The sequence below is a fragment of the Syngnathoides biaculeatus genome, chromosome 17, assembly GCF_019802595.1.
Source record: "Syngnathoides biaculeatus isolate LvHL_M chromosome 17, ASM1980259v1, whole genome shotgun sequence".
Taxonomy (NCBI): domain Eukaryota; kingdom Metazoa; phylum Chordata; class Actinopteri; order Syngnathiformes; family Syngnathidae; genus Syngnathoides; species Syngnathoides biaculeatus.
Window position 1 is genome coordinate 16,467,203 of NC_084656.1, and position 25,973 is coordinate 16,493,175.

At 40.7% G+C, this 25,973-nt stretch overlaps 1 long non-coding RNA gene across 1 annotated transcript; it reads right to left on the reverse strand.

Annotated features, from left to right (window-relative positions):
- Window positions 1–2,235: 2,235 nt before the first annotated feature.
- LOC133491105 (uncharacterized) lies at window positions 2,236–25,973 on the reverse strand. Its single transcript, XR_009792355.1, has 4 exons — window positions 24,841–25,973; window positions 11,304–11,363; window positions 11,168–11,206; window positions 2,236–3,951 (listed from the first exon to the last, which is right to left on the reverse strand). It is a non-coding gene; the product is annotated as an uncharacterized LOC133491105 (long non-coding RNA).

A 25,973-nucleotide genomic window follows, 5' to 3' on the forward strand; every position in this document is an offset into this window, starting at 1 on the left:
CGCATCTTAATGTGTTAAATTTTTCTTCCCACAGATCCGACGCGATTCAAGTGCAGCCCGGGGAGGGGGAACAAAGATAGGTGACATGAAAGCATTTGCCACGTTGTCACAGGCGGAGAAACGGGAATGGCACCCGCTTGGACAGCAGTGAGGCGAATGAAAGCGATCGGGAGGGTGAAAGAGAGAAATACAAAAGATCACATGAAAAGTGATACAAAAAGATTTTCAAGAACTCCATTTGTTGTTTGGTTTGCACTGCTCAAGATAAATGAATTTGATCGGATATTTCGTTGAGGATAAGCGGCTCAGAAAATGAATGGCTGGACTGGAGTAATCGCCCACCCCTCCTTTATTTTTTTAATCCCCTATTTTCCGCATTATAAGGTGCACCTTCAATGAATGGCCTATTTTAAAACTTTTTTTCTTATATAAGACGCACCGGATTATAAGACGCATAGAATAGACGCTACAGTAGAGGCTGGGGTTACATTATGCATCCATTCAATATTGATCCATATATAAGGCGCACTGGATTATAAGGCGCACCGTCGGCTTTTCAGAAAATTAAAGCCTTTTAATGTGCGCCTTATAGTGCGGAAAATACGGTACTAATATTTTTTAACGACTGACATTTTGTCCTCATTTATGAGGGATGGACCTCCATCCTCAACGTGAATATTAGTACTAATTATAAACTCTGTAAAGACATTAAAAAAAATCGCCTTTGCTAAAGGGTTAGCTTTGGCGATTAGCACTAGCGATTATCATTTGAGGCTAAAAAAAAAAAAACAACTACCAATCACCTAACGCATAAATTACATTTATACAGTATATATATTACAGATTCAAGAGTGTCTTACAGATCATTTCCAGGTGCTCTTTAGACATTTCTGGCAGTGTTTTTCCACTCGTCGAACAGTGCGTCCGTCTGCAACAAAAGTCCCTGGCCAAAGGATTCCTGGTGACGTTAATATGAATGATTAATGTTTTATGCCAATTTTTGTGGTCAACTTAGGCGAGTTCACCCATTTTTTTTCTCCACATCACTCTGTAACTGATTACACTGTTGTTCCAACCTCAAGGTTTTATACTTTTATACAGAAAAGTAACTGCCCTATTTTCCAGATTCGCGCCGTCAAGGACTTTTCGACCTCTTGTAGTGGCTTGCATACTCGGGACATAAAGCCTTGAAATCGGCCCCGTAGGCAGCATGAATGTCTCTCTCCGTTTTATCCTGAGAAACTGGAACGGTGTGACCTCCCTGGCGAGGAGTCGCTATCTGCCGCTCAGTTCTAACACGTTTCTGCACGCCGCTCTCTGAATAAAGGCAACAAAAGACGAGCGCAGAGTTCAAGAAGTTCTTTCTATGTTCCATAAATTCTGCACCATTGTGTTTATTAGCGTTTAAGCGACATTGCCAAACTCTGGTCCGGCATATTGCAGCATTTTCGATAACTTACGTTGCCGCTGCCGTGCTTCATTTTGTGATTTGTGAGGATTTCGATGAAGATTTGTTCGCTCAGTGCCGGAGACACATTTTTTTAAGACTCAGCGGAGCTCTTTGTGGAATTAAATTATAAATCCTAAAGGCAATGTTTGTACTTGAATTGCATCACTTTTCATTGCGTAACTTGCAAAATGTCTCCCCAGACAGCCTGCAGACAGCACCCAGCTTCTACTAATCCACTCCCAGCTGCTTAAACAACCACAACTCATTTCTTCTTTTTAAGTTTATTTTTTTCCCAAGATGCATAACTTTTTTTTTTTTTAATGAGTGTACTACAGCGTAGCATTCCTACGCTATCTGTGCATCGGCACCAATGTGTTGTGCGTTGCGTGCACTCATTAGTAACGAGCGAGGACCGACGATTTACATAATCACCAGTCTGGTAAAACTCTCGAGTACAAAGTACTTGAAGAACAAGCTAATTACTTTCTCATCATCCAGAAGAGGGGAAAACAGTTGCTAAAATTGTCTTCACTCAGCATGATGAAAAAGAAATAAGCAATCATGTAAACAAAATATGCAGAAGCTGTACCAAGGGAAGCTGCAAGAGACGGCCGAACTTGAAGAAGCCAAAATGAGAATTGTAGTTTTTCCTTGTACATTTTAATATATATTATTCACCAGAATAGATAAGCACTTTTTGCGAATAATATATATGGATTCAAGCATAATTTATACATTAAATTTACCTGCTTAAAATGTACTCCACTTGATTGGTGATGGGTATATATGTCAATAGACCGTTCTGTACTGTGGCTTTGTTTTATCTGTGTATTGTATTTGTTTGTGTATTGCGCGCTACAAGTCCTTTTCAACAAAAAGCCACGGTTATTTATCCAACAATTCCATAATTTCCGGCCTATAAGGGGCGACTTTTTTCATACGCTTTCAACTCTGCGTCCTATGCGGCGATCCAGGTAATTTGTGCAATTTTTGTAACCGCAAGGGGGGCACTCGAGCAAAAAAGGTAAGAGTAAGACGGGTGGAATATATGTGCCGAGGAAGTGACTTTTACCGGGATGTTTTTTTGTTCGTGCTGCGCTAGCTAGCGTTAGCACTGTGCTAGCATGTTGCTGCCGCGTCTCAGTGATTTTTATTTTTTTTAAAGCAGCCCTATTAGCGCTGTGCTAGGATGTTGCTGCTGTGTTACTGCTGCGTCTCAGGGATTTTTACTGCAATGTTTTTTTTTTTGTTTGTTTTTTTACCGGCCCTGTTAGCACTGTGCTAGCCTGTTGCAGTTGTGTTACTGCCACATCTCAGTTATTTTTACCGTGATTTTTATTTTTTATTTTTATTTAACCGGCCCTCTTAGCGCTGTGCTAGGATGTTGCTGGTGTGTTACTGACGCGTCTCAGTGATTTTTACCGGGATGTTTTCCTTTTGTTGTTTTTGTTTTTTTACCGGCCCTGTTAGCGCTGTGCTACCGTGTTGCAGTTATGTCACTGCCACGTCTCTGATTTTTACAGGTATCATTTTTTTTTTTAACCGGCCCTGTTAGCGCCACGCTAGCGTGTTTCTCTTGTGTTACTGCCGCGTCTCAGTGATTTAGGTATGTTTTTTTTTTTGTTTTTGTTTTTTTTTTAAACCGGCTCTGCGGCTCTGTTAGTGCTGTGCTACCATGTTGCTCCGGTGTAGCTGCCGCGGTATGTTTTTTCTAGTTGTTGTTTTTAAACCAGCCCTGTTCGTGCTACCGTGTTGTAGCTGTGTAAAGCTAAGGTAAGGTATTAAAACTTTGAACACTCTGTGTACCGTCTTTCTTTGTAAATATCTCGTGTTTCAACGTGGGTTTCAATGTGGGCCCTTGCGGCTTTTACACAGGTGCGGCTTATGTATATACCACGTTATTTCCTTTACAAATGTACTGGGTGAGTTTGATAATCCGGTGTGCTATGTAGGCCTGAAATTGCGGTAGATATTTGTTCTTTTTTTAATTATTCCTTTTAAACTTTGTGGCAGTGTGGTTTGCCTGATTAGTTGACAGATTTGTCAGCCGCGCAAAAGTATTGTGGACTTCAGGAACAAAAACGTTAATCAAACCACTGGAACAGCAACTGCCCGTGGTGGTATGCTAAATGCTAAATGTTTCGCAATCCACCTTTTAACATTTGAGGCTTTGTTGCGTCATGTTCAGTCTGCTCCACTTTTGATGGTATTCCTCAAAGTGAAGATGAATTTAACCCCACAGCAGCCCATTTTTGCCACCGGCGATTTCACCCATCATCGTTCCTCTTGGTTGAAGTTCTCTCGTCTCTCAACCTCGCACGGCTGCGAGGAGCCTGCAGTGAAACGCGACGTCAGAATAGTCGTCATGGCGAGCGGGCATGTGCGTGTTTTTAGTGTCACGCTGACAGCTTTTCTTTCTTTCTCGTGGCTGACTCAAAATAGGATGCGGAAATATTAATGGGGCAGGAAGTGAAGTGAAACGGGCATCTTCTGTCAAGCTGCTGGAAATGCAAAGAAAAATAATCATGGTTATGACGTTAGATCGAGCTTTTTTTTTTTATGTTACATTCACACTGACAGAATTAAAGCAGGCAGAAGAAGCAATGGCCTAGGGAAATTATTTTTACACCAATAAGATTTTTTTTTGCTTTATTCAAACTGGCTTTTTGCATTTTGTCAATGCTAATTTTGCAAATGGGAGTATTTTGAGAATAAAAGACACTTTTTTTGTTTTCTTTACAGTTTGTGTTATAACATTATGCTCATCCATTTCTTAACGGCAGATTTGAAAAAGCAAGATTAAAGAGGGACTCCCTCAAATATGGATGTGAGTCATTTGTGACGTAAATGATTTAAAAAGGACAGTTCTGAGGCCCTACGGACTTTGGTTTCTCTTTTCCAAAATAAGCGTATTGTTGAAGACTAAATTGTGAGTGTCGATGCCTGTCTATACCACATGCACCCTGTGATGGACAGGAACCAGTCTGGGGTACAACCCTGACAAACTCGACAAAATGGCGGATGTTCATACAGTAAATGAAACATGGAATGTTGACCTCAAATTTGACAATTTTGGTGGAATAATCAAGATGTTTCCATTTATGTATTGAGAGTTTCACAGTGACTGCATAACCTTTCATAAATCTTCACCATAAATATGGACCATGTCTATTTTCATTGCTCGTAAGTATTTGGATGTTTGGTGGAAAGATAGAATATTTATTACTTTGATGAAAATCATTTCCGATCACACGAGGTCCTGACTTTACTTTGGAAAAGTGAAAAGTATGCAAGGATCAGAATCAGAATCCCTTTTAATTGCCTTGAGAAGGGTCGGGTGGATTGATAAAACCACAAATGCAAATTATAATGTTTATAATTATCAATACAAATTAAATTTTTAACAAATAAAAAAAATAATTAAAAAACTTAATGAAAACTACAGTTGAGCACCTTAATTTTTTTTGTTCTTCTGACAATTACAATAAAGCAAGTCGATGGCTTAATAACATGTTAATCTATTTAAAATCCAATGTGGTGGTATACAGCTACAAAAATAAATATATCAGAAGAACTGTGGCTGTCCAATTTCTTCTGGACCTCACTATACGTTGTACTTGGCATACCTGAAGTATCGTCACTTCAAATGTATTTGACTCCTGCTTAGCACAGCACTGATGGAGGGTTGAGAGACACCCAACATTGTGGCAAGAGGGAAAAAAAACAACTGACAGGTACTATATGGTAATAACTGTCATGAAACAGACTTCACACTGTCATCATATCAGCGGTGTCAATTACGCTCCTGTCGTCGTTGCCATTAGGCCCGCTTGTGTGTCCGCATCAAGCAGAGAGCCTGAGGAAAATATCAAAAGGACCACCAAAGCGTCCGTTCGCTTTGAGTGCGTCGCGCATGTAAACGGACTTGACACCACCTTGCTTGTGACAAATGTAATTGGGAATTTGCATAGGCTGTTACGCCACATCAGAGAGCCAATAGCGGTTTTGCACCAAGCCTTACACCTGTTACCCTCAATTTGCTGGATGATTTCATCATGGGTCAACGCAGCATTATTGGAGTCCAGTCATCCCTTTAAAATAGGCTGCATTAAGTCAAAGACTATTTGATTTATTTCTGCTGCCACAGACACATGACTGGAACATTTTCCTTTTTCCCTTTTGCTCGACTATATAACAAGACTGCAAATTATTTCCTGCCATAACTCCGATGGAAATGTTCTTTTTACCTTACATGGATCCCCAAAGTGAGGATTTTGAGCGATGGCTACTTCTGCACTGTTCCGTTCATCAACACAATGCATAAATATTGGGGGGAAAATATCACAAATAGCAGTTTGTTTAACTATATATTAACATCTAATGACAGTAGCTGGGACCCCAAAACTAAAATAATTCTGTCAGAGTTGTCCTTCCTTTTAGTTTTCTGACAAAGTAAATTACATAGGGAAATAGTCCAACTGTGACAATAAAAGAATTGTTGTTACCAAAAAAAAAGTAAATGGGCTCCATTTTAGTAAACAGCGGTGCACTAAAGTCAAATGGAGTACCAATAAATTGCCTGAAGCCATTTATTGGCATCCCTCTAACTATTTTTTTTAAATAATTGCCTATATTAAGAGTTTTTTTCGTAACTAACTAACAAAACACTTCAATCTAAATTCCCAAAACATCTTAAGGCATGACCCATTAAAATAAATATGTCATGTTGACATTTCTCTGCCGCTCGTTTGTGTTTCCGTGAACCGCTTGGGGAACATGAGTGGAAGTTGTCGTATGTCGCATCCACCTGCTGTCAGTAATCATGATTGTGATATTTAGACGGGAGCGGAAGGAAGAAGCCAAATTATTACATTTCCTGTCATTGTGTTCCTATTGCTTCTTTCCTGTTCAAAGTTGGCCTGCTACCTGCAGGTTGTGTTTAGCGTTTGTTCTGTTCTCCTCAAAGGTACCTTTGACACTTTTTGTTATTCCTGTATCTGCCTTGTGTAAGTCAGATTCAGTTTTTTCTTCAACTTTTTTCCATCTTAGCGTTATTCCTTCCCCTGTGGCTTTAAAAAAAAATATATATATATACATTTCTTCTCCTCTCCAAGTACAGGGATGAGAATGACCAATTTGGAAAAACACTGAAAATGTTTGCCTTGGTGTGGGTGTGTGCGTGCACGAAGATTTTCTGGTTACTTCTAACAGTGTAAATACAGGGCAATCATAATATTTTGAAAACTTAAAATTTGACTCCAAACAACCAAAATAAATGTTGCCAAACTTCAGACATAAAAATGTAGATAGTGAAATTTATATCCAATAGGCTACTGCACTTACACGTTATACTTCAGAAATAAGTACACAAGTAATTTGTTTATACAGGAGAGATCATGAAATATAAAAGTGAGCGATAAAATGGTTGATCTACAGGGCCAGTGCGACAGAATCATTTTAAAAGTTGTCAATTATACAATATTTGACAAACTTACGTCCAACTTACCTTTGTGTTTCCTGGTTTGGATACTCCTGGATATTTTTTGCTCCTATCGGAACACAGAGTGCACAGCACTTTGCCGGCAACGTCCACTTTTTGTATGTGTTCGGTTAGACATGTTGATACAGATTTCGTTCCTATCTGCTCGGTTACAATTTTTTCAAGCCATGCCCATCTGAATCAGTTTTTTACCCCGTGGTTTTTATCAATTTCCCTGGCACGATCTTCATCTTTTCGCTCCAAGACTTTCGCCATACTGGCAAACGCGCAGATCGCTCGATAACATATGCGTACGTGGGTCTATGAGTTATAACTATGCCGTAGTAAACAGAATGCTTCCCTTTGAAACGTTAACATCAGAGTGAAAATACTGACGAAATACCGCCAAAATGCTGCTGGAAATCGGAATGTTGTCGTTATTATAAACACCGAATTTAATGCAAACAGATAGCAATGCCGTTTTCTGCTATCACAGCTGTGACTAATTTCACGACGAATGTTGCCGGTAGATGCTGGCGGCCGGTCTTGAGTACAGCCTCGTCCCGTGTCAAGCCGTACAATCCGGACAATTCTCATCCCTGCAAGTAGTTTTTCCATATTACCCTCTTGCTTTTCTGTTTCTCCTTCTTGTATGCTCGATTCTCGTCTACAGATGCAATCGCAACCTGACAGAGATGATTTGATTAAGAAAACTAGCTATTATCAAGCTGAAATAAGACTTTTGTCGCCTGTTAGCTTGAGCTTTTTCTCGCCACTCAATGAAACTCTTTCACTTGTCGAGCAACATGAACAACTAGAATAGATTTTTTTTTTCTCCCCCAATTGATAAAAGGGTATTATTAACCAATGTGGGAAGACTGTGACAACTTTCAACCTCTCGTTTTTCCTGATACTGCGGTTCACAAAGAGCAGGAAGAAATCAAATGGACTTTTTTCTGTTCTTTTCGATTTACTTTTCCAAAGCAAACGGATTGCCTCTCTGTGGGGGCACAATGCGCAATGATGTCCTCGATAAGTGGATTTTCCAGATTGTCCCAAGACGCTTCAGACTGCGAGAAGTTTATAAGGCACTGGGTTTGCTGGGGCATGCTGATTGAGTTTGCTCTCTTGCACCAGTCTTTTTAATTTCATGGAAATATGAACGCTAATTTATATTACAAGACCAAATTTATGCTTGATTACAGACATATTTTGGGAAATAGCGAGTGAATAAAATATTTTAGTTAGCTGTATAATGTCACATTCGACGGGTAAGGAGGCACTTCAGAGACCCAGATATTCATGTACCAGCAATTAAAAAAATTTTAGTAACCTCATCATTACTCCACTGGCTGCCATCAGCAATTGTCTTGCTTGTTTAATGGTCTATGTGGCTCCCATGTCATAGCAGATTAAGACCATTACGGCCTACGCTTTTACTGTAGTTTTAATTTGCCGCATTGTGCGTTACTATCATCAGCAGGTATTTTGTTGATCTGAGGATATTTGATTCCATGTCCATCCCACCCCTCGCTTCCAGCCCCCACCTGTGTCGTTACACTGCCATAAAATACATCTAAACTTTGCCTATCATCAAATAGGATTAGAGTCACCTAAGGGGATTGGGAGAGATCGCTACAACCCACCTCCACTCATGGGAAAAATTGAAAAAATAAAAAAAAATAAAATTGAGTATTCTATGAATTCACCCTTACTGACAATTGGACAAAATTTGAGCATTTTCTCTGCTTTGGAATCAAAGTCAGAAGAGAGCTTGAAAGAATATCCAAAAGGTATTATCGTGTGGTGTGGGGTGAATTAAGAGTGATTTTACCTCCTCAAACTGACCGCAAACCGGTTTGGGGCTGACACCAGTAAAGGATGAACAAGTCCATTATTGGTATGGATGCCCTGTGGCACCGTGCTGCCTATCACTGTCAGCGATATTGACAAATGTCTAAAATTCAGTTAAGGAGTTTCAAATGGGTACAGGATGTGTGTAACAAGCTTAAGGGCGATAACAATAAATAACCAATGGGTAATACATAGAATAAACTTTTATATGTAGGTTTCAGGCTGTCCCCTTAACTGTTCTATGGACACATTTTACCACTGCAAAAGCTTTTGCTGCTTGAACGTTCCCATTGCTATGCAGAAACCCTCTCGACGTCGGCCTCTTGTCACCCTCATGACTTTGATTCATGGAGTAACCCGGATTGTAGCCACTCGTCTACCTTTGCTTTGAATCCTAATGCATTTTCCCCACATGAGAATACAGAGAATCTGAGGATAAAAAGTTAGATGGAAGTTTGTCCCAGCCACACACACTTAGGTCACGTCCAGTCAGCAGTTACAAGTTTTCCCCTTCAAAGACTGACGATTATCAATCATCAGATAATAACTCACCCGTTGCTAATTCCCTAACCGACACCTCAAGATTAAAGAAGAACAAAAGAAACATATTTGTAGTTTTACGTGGAAACAGCCACATTTTAAGACAATCTAAGGCCATCATAATTGAATCTTCTTTTCCTTTCAGCTTATCCCGAATAGGGGTCGCCACAGCGTGTCATCTTTTTCCATCTTGGACAATCTCGTGCATCTTCCTCTCTAACACCCACTGTCCTCATGTCCTCCCTCACAACATGTGTCAACCTTTTCTTTGGTCTTCCTCTCGCTCCATTCTCAGCACCTTTCTACCAATATACTCACTCTCTGGCCTCTGGACATGTCCAAACCATCGAAGTCTGCTCTCTCTAACGTTGTCTCCAAAACATCCAACTTTGGCTGTGCCTTTAATTCCCTGATTTCTAATCCTATCCAACCTGCTCACTCCAAACGAGAACCTCTGCATCTTTATTTCTGCTACCTCCAGTTGTTTCTTCAGTACCACCGTCTCTAATCCGTACATCATTGCTCACTCACCATTGCTCTGGTGTCATCATAATTGTATACAAGCTTTAAAATGAGGGTTGTTGAGGATGTTGACTTTTCCAAATAATGATAAATTAGTAATAATAAATTGTCACATTAGCCTCTATCAGTTTAAAAACTCAAATGAAATATGTATGTTTTCAGTTTGTTCCTGAACTACACAGTTTTGCTGCAATCAACTCTATATGATTTAGGCGCAAAAATCCCCCCCATGCATGCAATCATTTAATAAAATCGGACATTTAAAGTGCGATATCCAGAAAATGTCCAAAATGGTAGCATTAAAACGTTCCGATACCGCACGGCTGCGTTCTCCTTGAGTTGCAACTACACGGCAGAGGGCTGTGCTCTGAATGCACAAGTAATAATCATGATTAAGGTTTCATGTTTCTTTGGATGCAACGTGTAAAATGCGTGTCTCATGCATGATGTAAATGACTAACATTTGTTTGGTCGCTTCATCTGCATGGTTTGTGTGTGTGTGTGTGTGTGTGTGTGTGTGTGTAGCAGCAGGGTGGAACGTTCTCTTAGTGGATCTGTCCTCCAGACAATCCTCTGCAGATTGCTTTAATAATAAATGGACCTCACACCGTCGCTCTGTTGGAGAGTCTTCCATCGCAACAAACACCAGCGAAAGCTCGTTGCTCATTAAGGCTAATTTTAACAGCTCAGCCGCAGACGGCTTGACAAGATCATTTTGAAGGTTCATTAGAGGACTCTAATCAAAGCATTTAGTTAATTGGCTTGACGACTATCGTACTGTTTGCTCATCAGTATCACATTCGCGATTGCAAGTCTGCACTTCTTTGGTCGATTGCAACACGCTGAGATTTCTGCATTCGTTTGTATCTCGCGGAAAACAAGAGTTATGGATTATAAGTGTTACCGTTTCGTTCATTTATCAATTTTCCATGCTACTTAGCCATATTCACGGTCGCGAGGGTTCTGCATCCTCTTCCAGCTGACTCTAGGCGAGAGGCAGGGTACACCCTGAACTGGCCGACAACATATTCACACCTACGGGCAATTTAGGGTCTTCAGATAGCCTCCCATGAAAGTTTTGGGGATTAATAATATTTCTCACATGTACACTTTTATGTTGTTAGTAAGTTTTGAGCACTCACCACCGGATAACTCCTCATCAATTATCATATTTTGCAGACGACAGCACAGAGCGATTAATAGGTCGTGCATAATTTGTGTAGCGGTTTTTGTTTTGTTTTTTTCCCCATACTGATATACTGCATACCCTACACACTGGTATGTTCTGAAATTAGATATTCACACAAAGACTATTTACATACCTTGTTTCCAAACAGTGGCTGTAACACGACAGGAAATGGCTGAAACATAAACAGAAAATTTATTGTTTTTAATGCATCCTCCTACTGCTCACAGAAACCACTAAAGTATCAAAGAGCCTCAGAAAGTCTCCATCACCTTTTAATCAGTTATGACTAGTAGATCCTTTCATGCTGTTCCACGCATCCACTGGAAGACCTCAGAAAAGCAAGACCTTTGCAATTAATTTAAAAATATATATTTTGCGTTCATGAGTGTCATGCAATGTCTTGCTTTGAGAGCACCAAGCGCTGTCTTCTGTACGTTAAATGTAGTTCAGTCTTCTTCTACATGCAATTGAGGTAGATTCTTCTTCTGCACGTGCTGAAAGTTTTCTTCACATTGGAAGGATCTGCGCACACCCAAACCGAACTCTATTGTAGGGAACAGCTATGTTTTAACAACAAGTTTGTGTTGTATTTTTAAACTCATAGCCGCTACTGACAAAAAAAACCCCACACTTCATTTTAGACTCATCTTGAAATATGCTGCAGGGTTCACAGCGCCTGAAAATAGTAGGACCTTTTTGTCCTGAAATATGGTACTGCGCCAAACCCGAGTGGAAGAAATCAGGGACTCACAGACCGGGCGTGTGAAACGCACGCCCCACGGGCCGGAATCAGGCTACCAGGGAGTCCAATCTTGTTAGCAGGGATGGAGAACACATTCACTGCTATTTTTCATTAAAAGTAACTGTTGTTACTAATTTTGTCCACCGGAGAGCATATTGACAAACATCCATCCATTTTCTCACCCGCTTATCCTCATAAGAGTCAAGGTAATGCCGGAGCCTATCTCAAACACTTGTAACTTAAATGCCATTCTGAAATTGGAGGCAACACACGATTCTGCATCTGATATTGAGTCACTTGTGATGGCTAAAGATGTATTTTTTTATGTATAAATTTACAATCTTGACAAGTGACTGCACATTCTGAGTAGTTACCACAACAGTTTCCATGCTGTGACGCACATTTTAGAGTGGCCTTTTATTGTATGCCGCTTTCAGGTACACCTGTGCAATAATCATGCGTCTTAAATTGAGATAGGTGGATGGATTATCTCGGCAAAGGAGAAGTGCTCGCTCACATATTTATCTGGATTAGTTATCTTTGAGTTCATCTCGAGAAAAATGGGAGCAAAAGCAAAATTACTGCCTTCATATTTTGGTACGGAAAATATACAAACAGACTCTCATTGACACCTTTCGGCAATTTTGAGTCTTCGGTGAACCTCTTTCTCTCGACTGTGAGGGCAAGCGTGCTAACGCAAACAGTGCTTCCCTGTGAGTTTGTGGGGATTGTTATGTTGTTGTGAATGTAAATGATCTTACTCAATCCCTCTAGCTGAATCTGAAGCACTACAAGGAAAAAAAAAAAACAACAGAATAAAATGATCATAATCAGCGGCTGTCGGTGACGCAGCAGGGAACTATTATCTTGCTTGTTTTGCCTACTGCGAAGTATCTGGATGGTGAACTTTGTAACTTTGCATTCCCATTGATGCACATTTGATAAACAATCCACTTTACACAAACACACCACACTTTTTAATTTTGCATTCTGTTGCTGTGCTGATGCGGAAAATGGAGAGAGAGAAAAAAAAAAGCTCGTATCAGGACTTGTTGCCTGCGTGCGAGTTGAGAATTGTAAGCAATTTCCCTCCTAATGAAACATGTCCACATGAATGGTGATAGAAATGGCAAATCAATTATGTTTTTCAGCCGTATCTGTCCCTTCGGGGTTTCCACCCTCGTGTGCTATAACAAATTCCCATTATTATTAAGCTTCTTTTCAATGAGTTTCTATCAAAAGTTGCATTGTTCTCATTGTATTTTTAATTTGATAATTCTATAGATCTTACTGTTTTGTTTGGCAGCTCCTCACAGGAGGCAAATGAATACTTAAGTAGTTTTGGTTCCAGCAAACGATTGTTACTAGTAGGAGGATTTGTCAAGTTAAAGTTCGGAGGTTTGTGTGTGTTTATTTTTGTTTTCCAGCAAGGGCGCAACCCACTTCTAAGTCCTCGTAACAAGCACAGAAGTGCAATCGCTCCCTCGATTCTCCACGGCTGTCGAATGAGGCCTTTGATTAATTGCAAGTTTTACTTGAACTGGACAATTAGCGGGCAGCTTTCAGTTATCACTCGTACAGATGTTAGGAAAGGAATTCAAACTGCTCCATTCTTACCACATGCGGGGGACATATTCACTGATCGAGAAGCAGTCCAGATCTGTAACAATGAGAACTAGATTCAGAATCATACTCAAACTCAAAAGTGGGGATATCAGACCACAGGCTGATTCAACTTCTTTGAAAAGACTGTGTGGACTCCACATGGCTCGCCCAGACTACATGCTCTGAAGCAACGGGAGCGGCGTTTGTGGTTGTGCCATCCGGGAGGCCGAACCATTTCTTCATAGGAAGTCTCTTGCCAATTTCTCATCCTTTCTACCAGTCGTCTCTCTGTTTTCACAACAACTGCTAGAACTGATGACAAACATCAATCATTGATTCCTAACTGGACACACACACACATCCCCGAGATGATGTGTAATTGAATTGGAGTTATACTGCTATGTTTTTCGGCAGCGTAGTATCAACCACTTTCCCTCCGAAGCCTTCTCTCCTGCAGAATAAGATCGGCATGTAAACACAATGTGATCTGCAACTATTATAATCCAAGGATGAAATAGGATGAGTAGTTTTGTTGCCATAGGAAATCTTAAACGTGATTAACACAAACACGCAAGTTTAATATTCCAGACTGATCAGAAATCAAAAGGAGGCTCAGACCAGTCGGAACCTGATCCGAATACTGAGAGGAGGTAATTACAGCTTGCATTGCCAAACAAGAGCAGTTAGCAACTCTGCTGTGTCAAAGTGCCATCTAGTGTCCAGGCATTATTGAAATATGCATTCTGTGTTTTATTTGCCAAAGTGGCATGATTGTTGAGCTACAACCTTTTATTCATCAGCACAGTTTCTTCATAGCCAACATTGTCAAAGTTCCCAGTGTCCTACTGTAGAAAGCTCTCAGGAGGAATGTATTGAAACTGGGGGGGGGGTGACGTTCCAAAAGTTCCATTTCAGAATTTTTCTGCTACGTTTCCCCCCCTCAATTTCTGCTCTGAAATTGATTTGGCCAGGAAAAGGAGCCGAGACTCAGGTGCTGTTATTCCCCAAATGTGTTATCAGCAAGCGGTCCGACAGAACCCCGAGGCTGAGAAGACGGCCGTGCCTTGGAAAGACTTCACAATAACGTTGCACAAGTGGAAAGAAACGACTTGGAATTTCAGACGATCCTGGTCAATCCGGCTCTCGACTGGTGATGTAATTTGGCTTGTGCAGAAAGTCAGGGAAGACCACCGTCATTTTAGTTCAATTGCTAGACACACTTAAATCATAACGTGTTTAAAAAAAAAAGAAAACAATTTAAGTTGATCTAACATGGCGATAAAAAGGTGATTGAAGCACCATTTCAGCATGAATGTCAAGTAATTGTTCAACTCTGTTGCTTCTCTTGGGAGGATTTTCCCCATTCATTTTGGGGAAAACAAGAGTGGATGAGATGAGTACTTGTGCAGGAAAATAATCCCTTGATAAGAAACCCTGATTCTTAATCCTTGCCTTCCACTGGAGGAGGCAAGAGTTGGAGTGAGTGAATTTGATCTCATTCTAATGATGACACAACACATGAGTGGTCGATTTTGGTTCAGATTAACTGCAGTTCATCTTCATCTCATTGTGGCAATATCAACGAGAATACACACAGACTTTTTAAGCGACATAATCTAAACTTTTACAAATTGCAAAAACACAAAAGGGGAGAAATTTTGTTTTGGTGGTCATTTATCGGTCAACATTACAAAACATCCCAATTAACTGATGTTGTAAATCTAAATAGAAATCCAGGTGGAGAAACTTTGCTTCTCTTTTTGGTGTTCAAATCACAATGGAAATATTTCCCAGAATGCAAATGATGGAGTCCATTTTTTTTCCTGCTTCTCTTATGTCCCTCCATGATTTTCATCATTTTTGTGAGACACCATTTGTGTCTGTGTCAGAAAAAAATCGTGAATTGGCATGCAAAAGATAAGATTTTAAATCCAAATGATGAGTTTTCGCCTTATAGCGCATGTTTGTGTCAAACTCAAGGTCTGAGGGCCAGATCTGGCCCACTAAGTGGGTCTGGACGACCCCTATTGAGACAATCCAAAAGTCACAACAACTAAAAAAAAGAAAATCAAGTGTTTATGGTTCTTGGTAAATGAATTTTCATTTCATTTATGCACTCCCAAAAAGATTTATGAAGAATCCCTCGCATCGCTGTTGTCAGGGCCATGTTGATGTTGTCCAAGTCTTGGAAATGTGGCCCCTTGACAACCCCCTTGATCTTAGAAATGGGGCGTGGAGTCGGGGAGAAAAATCACATGTCGCCAGGTTTGATGAATGCGGAGATTGCTCCAGCACAGCAATGTTCGTGTCAGCCAGGAACCGTCAGATGCTCGGAGGGATTGCGAGCAGGCGCGCAACCACGGTCCTGCCACAGTTCTCGCTTCTTCTCACCCATTGCGAATCAAGCAAGCGCTGCGGGACCTCTTTACAGATGTCGATCATCCAACCCGCGCTGAAGGAAGGGGACAGCTCCAAGTTTGTAGATTGGGTTTGAAATACTGTATATATTTTGTGACACTAATCTCAGAAGTTTTTTGATGCACCTCGTGTACCCCAAAAGTTGCTTTCCGATGAGACTTACTTAAAAAACAAACGTGAAATCGGAAATTTACAAAGACCCGATTAGGAAAAGCAAAGGTTAAATATTTTGGTTGGACTACACACCAGTATTTATAGATTTATGAAAACTAATGTGTGGGTTTGTGTTGTAAAATGCTTACACCGTAGTAGCAATTACTCAAATGGTTTTCCTCAACTTCTCACATTACAATATTTTAACATTATGCTTTTGACCTTACTCCAATATTGTGATGTATTACGAGAGCAAAATATTAGAAGCATTTTTCTGAAGCAAGGAACGAAATCCACACTCCCCCCCCCCCTCCCTCCCCGCTTTTCATCAAATAAGACAAAGTGCACTTTGTGGTAAAGTGCATTTGTGCCTCCTGATGGTCACAAACTCCATTACACAGATTGGGAGATGCGAAAAGATATAAAAGATATTTTCACCTGGCCGCTGGCCGTGACACCGAAAGTGAAAGTAGATGACAATATGGGAGAACTGAAATGAAATGAGATCCCAGCGAACCTATGATTGATTTAATTGATTAATATCGGCTGCCGGAAATGAACAGAACAGAGATCTAATTAAAATGGGTGATTATGGCGGGGACGAGTACGAGGAGAGCAAATATTGATGAGCAAAACCTTTTGCGACTTCATAGCAAGGCAGTAAATACACACTGGTTTAATGAGGATTCCCATAAACCCCCGTTAAAGACGTTTTAATTGATTCTATTTCAAAATCCCTGCGCCAGCAGATCTGCAAGGAATTGACTCGGTTGTGAGTTGGCAAAAAGACAAACTGGATCATTTTGTGTAAGCCTGCAGTCTGGTTGGGAGGATCCAGAATTATTCATACACACTCTAGAATTAAATATTAAGTTCATTGATCATATAGTACTGAACTTAAAGGGGAAATCCAGTGCTTTACATGAAAAGTGTATCCAATACGTCATGTAATATGTACTCTGTTTTGACAATGTGATGTTAAATCCTCTCTCCTTTAATAGTGTTTTGAGAAGATTACGACAATTACGAATTTTCAGGGGCGCTGCCATTTTCGTCAGTCACATGACCTACTTGCACGGAGGTGACATGTACTGTGCCGCAACCAAGGCAGATGAGGAGTCAGATGAGCGGATGTGACGTGTCATGTGCTCGGTTACGTTCCTCTAAAGTTATTGTCAGCGATGAATTCTCAGATTTATCTTCATCCGGTGAGGAAATAGCAGTATCGGTTGATCGGGAAGACAGAGGAATACTTCCATACAGATTTGAACCTGTGGCTGTAAATGTTGAATAATCGGATGGTTCTTCGGGCGGAATGACGCTGAGTCTGACAACTCCGAGGCCTACGCGCGGGACTTAAGTGTGTAAATAAAAAGGTCTCCGGAGCGCTGGGCTGGCTGCCGTGGATGGTTCTTCAGACTGGAATGACGCGGAGTGCGACGAGCAAGCTCCGGAGGTGGCTGGCCGCAAGCCAAGCTTCCAGGCGGCGGAGGCCGTTAGCCCGGGACGCCGAAGCTAGGCTAAAGGCCTGCCGCCAAAGTTCCCTCGTCAGAGTCCGGGTCATTCCCATCCGAAAAACCATCCGCGGCTGCCGGCTCGGAGCTCTGGGTGACTTTGTTTACGCACTTGTATACCACATGTAGGCCTCCGAGTAGTCAGACTCCGCATCATTCCCGCCCAAAGAACCAGCCAAATATTCAACATTATTTACAGCCACAGGTTCAAATCTGTATGGACCTACTCCTCAGTCTTCCCGATCAACCGATACTCACATTTCCTCATCAGATGAGGATAAAGCCGAGAAACCAGCGCTGGCAGTAATTGTAGGAACGTAACCAAGCACATGACGCGTCACATCCGCTCATCTGACTCCCAAAATGTCAGCGACGGGGGAACATTCAAAATTGCCGAGATAAACAACCTCAAATGTTATCTGATGAAAATCTTTATTTTAAAGTTACATTACCAATGACATGACCTATCGGATTCACTTCTTTTCAATGAGCGGAGTTCCCTTTTAATAAAGTCTTTTGTTCTTGGTTTTCAGTTGGAAGTAAGAACGATAAGGTCACATTTATGGTTATGGATTACGTTGCATGATGATACTGAATTTTCTCGTAAACTTAAGATAACTTCAAATGTGGCGAAACCGTGACATCAGGGTGAGCCCTCTGCTGTAAGCTCTGTTAGTAAATCGAGGATTTAAGTTGATGGAATCCCTATCAAAATTTCACCAAGCCAAGTACAAACCCACAGGAAAGTTATTTTGGAGTTGGCAAATTTATTTCACGCTTGACCGCCAAGGCGTAGCCTCCCAAATTCCACTTTAACTCACAGGTCCATTTGAGGACCGATAGTGCGAGGATCTGTCAAGCAAAAATGTGGTCAGAGAGGCAACGCATCAAAAAAAAAAAAAAAAGTCACTTTTAATAACTATCCATTGCACAATACAATCCATTGCCTAATACAACAGCAATGCATTTAATATGGAACTTAGTGCACCCTAATTAAGAGGCAATTTCCCTATGCCTATCACTTCACCTAATGATGACAATTTTGAAGAAGTGTCTTTCAACTGAAACAGTACTTCAGACGACAGACAGAGGGCAGCATTGCACACTTTAAATCGCAACCTGCACTTGTATAAATCAAGAGCTCAACTGTGAATTTTGGAGACGTGCAAAAAGGCTCGTTTCGCTCAGCTCATTTTAGGGTTAACCCACCACACCAAACAAAAATGCCACAAAATTGATAACTACTCAAATTATCATCACCTTGCCCAATTGTGTCACTAGGTCTATTTTTCGTGAACTGAAGACACTCCACCCACCAAATAAATATATAATTGTTATAGTGTCCAGGTTATTCTTTGCTATTTTGCATTTTTCCTAACGTTTCTCAGATTATCTGAAATAAAACTCTTGACGTTAGCCTCCAGTTTTCTGAAATCTTGATCCCTGTCCTAAGGTTGTGAATTTTGTAGTATTTCCAGTAAATCTTTTCTTGTGTCTACAGAAGCTTTGAACTCAGCAAGAGCGAGGGGGCTCCTGACGTTTTGAGTGTGTGGTGGATTTTCTGAAAGACGACAAAGCTTTGTGGACGCCCCACGATGCCTTTGGTACGCCCAGCGGGACTCGCCACCTCGCCTTCACCAACACATAAAATCTGATTATGTGGTGAGTCAATGGGTGCACAAAGAATTAAATGTATCACAAATGCTAATCTTCGAAGGCTTGTGTCATACAGAGTTCATGAAAATAAATATGCGGACCAGTATTCTTCATTTATACTCCGAGTAGAGGCCATTTGAGTGGAAAATAGCTTGTGAGCACGTCGTATATCAGCCGATGCATTAAATGGCCAGAGTGCGACTTACAAAAATCAAACAAACATTTAATTGTCATCTGTTCAAAACATTACCCTGACCTACAAGGTTGGCGGCACTTGGTTTGGAAGAAGACCGTTCAGGGCCACCAGGGAAGACTACCGTAATTTCCGGACTGTAGAGTGCACCTGATTATATGTCTCACTCGGGAAATTTTTAAAGGAAAAAGAATTTTGTACATACTCAAGCCGCACCTGATTAAAAGCCGCATGTGCCCACATTGAAACACGAGATATTTACAAAGAAAGACAATACACAGAAAGAGTTTTCAAAATTTTAATAATATACATTAGGTTTTCTTTCCAAACAGTGCCTGAGACGCGGCAGTACCATGGCAGCAACAGGCTAGCACGGCGCTAACAGGGCCGGTTTAAAAAAAAAAAAAAAAAACATACTGGTAAAAGTCACTTCCTCTGCATATATATTCCACCGGTCTCACTCTTACCTTTTCCGTTCGAGTGCCCCCTTGCGGCCATTAGAAAAAAAATGCACAAATTAGCCGCATCACCGCATAAGCAGCAGGGTTGAAAGTGTGTGAAAAAAAAAAAAAGTCACGGCTTATAGTCGAAAAATTATGGTATATGTCTAATGAAGGACACTTGTGGCAGCTAATTGACATTGTAAACCAAGATTTGTGTTATAAACAAGTTTTCGGTGGTTGTTTGGCAGCACAGTTTCAACAGCACTACCTAGAAAACAATTTTATTATGTCAAAATTCAAAATTGTCCAAGTGGACTTATAAGGTTGTCAGTCAAACCACGGCAATATATTTATTGCTGTTATAGTCGTGTGAACTTTAAACCCCAATCTGCTTGATTTCAAATGTATTGGGTGAAATACTTCTTCTCACCTTTGGCTCTCCTCCGTATCAACAAAAATGTCTGAGAACATCCCGCCCGAAGACAAATCAATAGTTCCCACTGGTTTGAAGCTGAAAATAAACCCAAAGAGATTTCCTATGTAAATATACGAGGGACTCGGACGGCAGAGCACTTATTACACGGGTCTCAGCTAACATGCAGCACTGACTGATGTACTGATAGTAGCCACGCTTCGACACACAGTGACCAGAGCGCCGCTCGGAAAATAAACCGGAGCTGCTTCAACTGTGCGCTTGCTTGACCTTCTGAGCGGAGGGGCCGAGGTCCTCATCGGACTGGGCAAAAATCATACGTTCAAGTAGATTAGTCATAATTGGGGCGGGGGGAACCAAATCCATTCAGATTGGATTAATAACAGGAAGTCATCAAAGTTGTGAAACCCAGGAGCACCCCGTGTATGACCAAGTCCGTCGTCCCATAAATGAAGCCATTCATTCCTCCTGAACGAGGGCGACAAAGCAAACCAATATTTTGGGAAACACAATCCAGAATCATTAAGATTCCACTGAAAATTAACAATTTGAATCTGTCCCGTTGGCCGCCACGTCTTGCTTCAACCCACCTCACAGGAAACAGGCGTCTGCGTGGACATCTGCTTTCAATTCCTTGGGTTCCAGGTTTACCTCGTCCCATCGACTGTGGGGCGTTAAGTTTTTAACACCTAATTCTCATTCAATTTTGTGAGAAACGGAAGGGCATCTGTTTTGGGTTTTTTTTTTTTATAGTGTGAGAATGAGCTATGAACAAGCTCAAAATTGAAAAGAATACCAACTCGTGTACCAAAATGTGTTGCGAAAACATGAAATATAATTGTCCAAAATCAACAAAAGAGTCCATTACAATAAAAAGTAAGCAGTGTTGGGAGCAGCAAGTTACAAACATAACGCAATGACTGTAAAGTTATTATTACATGTGCACGTGGTATTTTTTGTAATGTTATATTCGCTTAGCAACACAAGTAACAATACATTTTAACCTCCCGCTCGTTTCCACTTTTTGGACCCACATCAAAACCCACAAACTTCGCTGGTGAGTGATTTATGATCAGTCACACAGATGTCCTCACAGCATGATGTGATATATTTTTTCTACACGCGTGATGTCGAGCGAGACACCCTTATAAGGCTAGATTACAACAGGATCGTTGCAGAAAGTTTTAGTTATTTTTATACAGTTTAAAAAAAAAGATTGAATTGTAAATGGAATGCTGGTTAACAAAATGGAGCAACAGTTTCAGCTTCTGGACTTGATTGTACATGGATTGTGTCTGTCAGTAAATGAAGGCGACAGGAGGCAATTAGACGAGAAAACTGCATTTTTGTTTGTTGATTCTTGACTGAGGTTTGTTTATCCAAAAGCGTTGGATTACACCAAGTAAAGCGTATTCTCAAGTCACACAGCCATTAATGCTGAGGAGTCTGTTCATTGTCATTGCCGTTTACAATTTACACATTGTCCAATTGGAACACATTTGTAAGTCACTTTTACATAGAACAACGGACTCTGGAAAAGCTGTAGAAAACAGGATGACTTTCATTTTTAAGATCACCTTTTCCAAATGTTTTGCAAAAAATAAAAAATAAAATAATCAATTGCTGTGATTTAAACAACAACAAGACGACAGAAAGAAAGAAAAAAAGTCACTAAAACCAATCAGGACTAAACCAAACTGCAAACAAAAAATTGCTGTACTTTTCCTGTTGCTATAACCAACCAATTAACGTTCATTTCCTGCACATGTAACGTAGGCTCGAGCTCTGCCTTCCTGTTTGTTTCCTGCAGAAATCGATGCGCCGGGAGCGGAGCAGCTGCCTTGTTTGCGGCCGACCACGACGCACATCAGAGGGCTTCTACTCGCCGCCTTATCACGCCACATTAACCTCATATAAACACGGCGTGAAACCAGCTCAGCACGCAGCGGTGGCATGTCTCTGCAAATTGGCTAGATACAGTTACTGCAAAGGGTAAACAGAATTCAATGTTAATCTGGATAAATATTTTATTCTTGACGTAGTAATGCTACCACACCCATTTTAGGCTTTAACTAGACAAGCCCTATGACAGAGTAACAAGAGGAACTGTGGCGGTGAGGCGGAGAAATACGTTAGGATAGTACAGGACATGTGTGAGGACAGCAGAACAGCGGTGAGATGTGCCGTAGGTGTGTCAGAAGAATTTAAAGTGGAGGTGGGACTGCATCAGGGATCCGCTCTGAGCCCATTCCTGTTCGTGGTCGTAATGGATAGGCTGACAGATGAGGTTAGACTGGAATCCCCTTGGACTATGATTTCCGCAGATGATACTGTGATCTGAAGTGAAAGCAGGGAACAGGCGGAGGAACAATTGAAAAGATGGAAGCACGCACTGGAAAGGAGAGGAATGAATATTAGCCAAAGTAAAACAGAATATATGTGCATGAATGAGAGGGGCAATGGAGGAGGAGTGAAGCTCCAGGGAGAAGAGATAGCAAGGGTGGATGACTTCAAATACTTGGGGTCAACAAAACAGAACAATGGAGAGTGTGGTAAGGAAGTGAAGAAACGGGTCCAAGCGAGTTGGAACAGTTGGCGGAAGGTGTCTGGTGTTCGATGTGACAGAAGAGTCTCCGCTAGGATGAAGGGCAAAGTTTACAAAACAGTGGTGAGGCTGGCCATGATGTACGGATTAGAGATGGGGGCACTGAAGAGACAACAGGAAGCAGAAATGGAAGTGGCAGAAATGAAGATGTTGAGGTTCTCGCTCGGAGTGAGCAGGTTGGATAGGATTAGAAATGAGCTCATTAGAGGGACCGCTAAAGTTGGATGTTTCGGAGACAAGGTTCGAGACAGCAGACTTCGATGGTTTGGACAAGTCCAGAGGCGAGAGAGTGAGTATATTGGTAGAAGGGTGCTGAGGATGGAGCTGCCAGGCAAAAGAGCGAGAGGAAGACCAAAGAAAAGGTTGATGGATGTTGTGAGGGAGGACATGAAGACTGTGGGTCTTAGAGAGGAAGATGCACGAGATAGGCTTAGATGGAAAAAGATGACGCGCTGTGGCAACCCCTAATCGGGACAAGCCGAAAGGAAAAGAAGACGAAGAGAGCGTTTTATTGTGCTGACATTGTGACTGAACAGTAAAAAGCATGTTTCTCAAAACTTCCTTTTAGTGGAACCTCATTAAAACACACGCCGATATAACAAATTGGATAATATGGACCGTCTGGACTGAATAATCTATCCAAAAATAGCTTCCATTTGTCACTTAAAACGCCCTTGAATAAGTATGCTATTTCCAGAACTTGACACTTTTTGTTTACTGGTGTTGTGGCAAAATGGAGGCAAGGAATAGTCCAGATGCATTTCTGAGTCACAGATTTGCAATAACACTCACCCATGCCTACGTGGCGGGCATGTGATGATGGTAGTATCCATTGCATATTGTCAGAAGTGGGTAGATTACTCAAATATTGTACTCAAGTAGACTTTACACTAATTACACAGACAACACATAATCTCCAGATCATACAAGACAAATTCCGCTGTCAGACAACTGCCATAAAATGCTATATTCCGATACCACCGCATCATGTTTTTGTTATCATTGGACTTTATTATGTTAACTCAAATGCGACCAAATACACTCATTACACCGGGGATAACCACGAGTGGATCGCGCCGACTGTATTATTAGAATAGAACGCGTGCTCGTGGTCATCAGTGGTCAGGATAGGGGAGGAGATTCGTTTTAGACTTGCTTGAAGTATGTTCATGTACTTTTAATACGATAGGGCTCGCAAGCAGGCAACAAAACATTTCATAAGCCAAGCAAGCTAGTGCCAGCACCCGTGGTTGTGCGTAAACATGCTAACATTCTGTTAAATACATGATGTGACCATTGCAGTGATTTCCAACCTTTACGGAGACAATGCGTATACTTTACAATTGGAACATCTCACAGCACACCAACAAAGAAAAAAAATCACAAAAAGCAGATACATTAATAAGTGTATGTACTGAATGCCATTCCATTGTTCCATCTGTCACTATACCTCAGTGGCATGAACAGATGAACAAAGATACATGATTTCTTGTAAATAAATATTTTTGAGCAATTAACAGGTCATTTAAATAGACTCGATGCTCCAGCTTGTGATTGGATCGGTGATTGTTTTTTTTTTTTTTCTAAACTTGATCAACTCCAAAAATTCTGATCCTGTTAAGCCTATACTCAAGTAAGAGTACTGTTACTTTAGAACAATATGACTCAAGTAAAAATGAAGTAATCATCCAAATATTTACTTGAGTAAAAGTAATGAAGTACTCAAAAAAACTAGAATAACTTCACTCACACACACACACATATATATATATATATATATATATATATATCACATGAAATAAAATATAAAAACAATTAATGGGAGTCGACACACGCCCGTCACAATTTCAATATTTAAGTGCCCCAAAAACCAACAACACATGCGTTGAGCCCGACAGAAACTTTATTTACTCTTTTCACATATTTACTCACTTTATGGAGAAGCAGCTAGCTAACCACACATATTGCGTGTGCGACACTGATAGGATCATGCTCATGTTGTCACATCCCCATCAAAATAACAATGGAAACATTTGCAACTTACCACAAGGTGTTGTCTCAAGTTTGGAGCGAACTGAAACATCCAAGTTTGAGCAGGAGCTGCTTGACAAAGTTGTTGTTTTGTTTTTTTGGTAAACAAACGCAGTCCCACACCTGCACACCCAATAAATGAGTCATTTTGATTGGCTCACGAAGGTCACATGCATTGTCATGTGATGGGGTTTGTGTCGTCTGATTGGTGAATTGGAGTCGAACGGCATTGGTAGTCGACTTTGACACAGGCAAAAGACAACCTATGCGGAAGTTAAAAATGGAGTCTAAAAATAAATGCCCACACGCAAGGATAAATAAAAGTAGTGAATGGCATGTATTCATTGTAACATAGCAAAACACATACTTTATTAAAAGTAATATTGATATTCATGAAGTTTCATGCATTTGAGATTTAGTCATACACCGAGTCAGGTACAGCCGCTCCACTTTAAAAAACAAAACAAAAAAACTCACCTATTTGCTGTTTTTATATGCAGGGCAATGTCCTGATAGAAATATAAAAATGATAGAAATGTATTTTGTCGCTATTTTGTTGCATCTAGAATTAATTATAAACCTTTCAAAGAGTTGTCAATTCTAGATTTTTAGTATTCATGGCAGGGCTTGGTCGCTGTACCACTTGATTACCGTTTGGACTATATTCATTTAGAGGAATTGTAAAAACTATTTTTAAAAATCTGCTGTGGAATTTGAATGAGACTGCATTTTGCATACTCGAGCAGCAGGCTGATGTTTCATTTGGATTTGAGAAAAATAAGCGGCAAATAGCATTGCACGATCCCAAACTAGCCAGCAACGGGGATGGAAAAACACTCGCCTTCAAGCTTTCGCACTTGTGGGCGGTAATTTTATCGTCATTTACCAAACAAGAAGAAATTTTAAGATCCATGTTTTCCACTCGGATACCATTTGTGGGATCTTTCTGGGAAAATGGACCAATGAGACCAAATACAGTACAAAAAAAACACTGTGAATCTGTCATTGAACTTAAAGTGAAACTAAGTTAGTTCAATAAATTAAAAACAATTACCAAAAAAGACAACGCATAATAATATGTCCTCCCATTGGACACATACAGCCAAGAAAATGATTAACACTGATACACAAAGTTGAATATCTGCC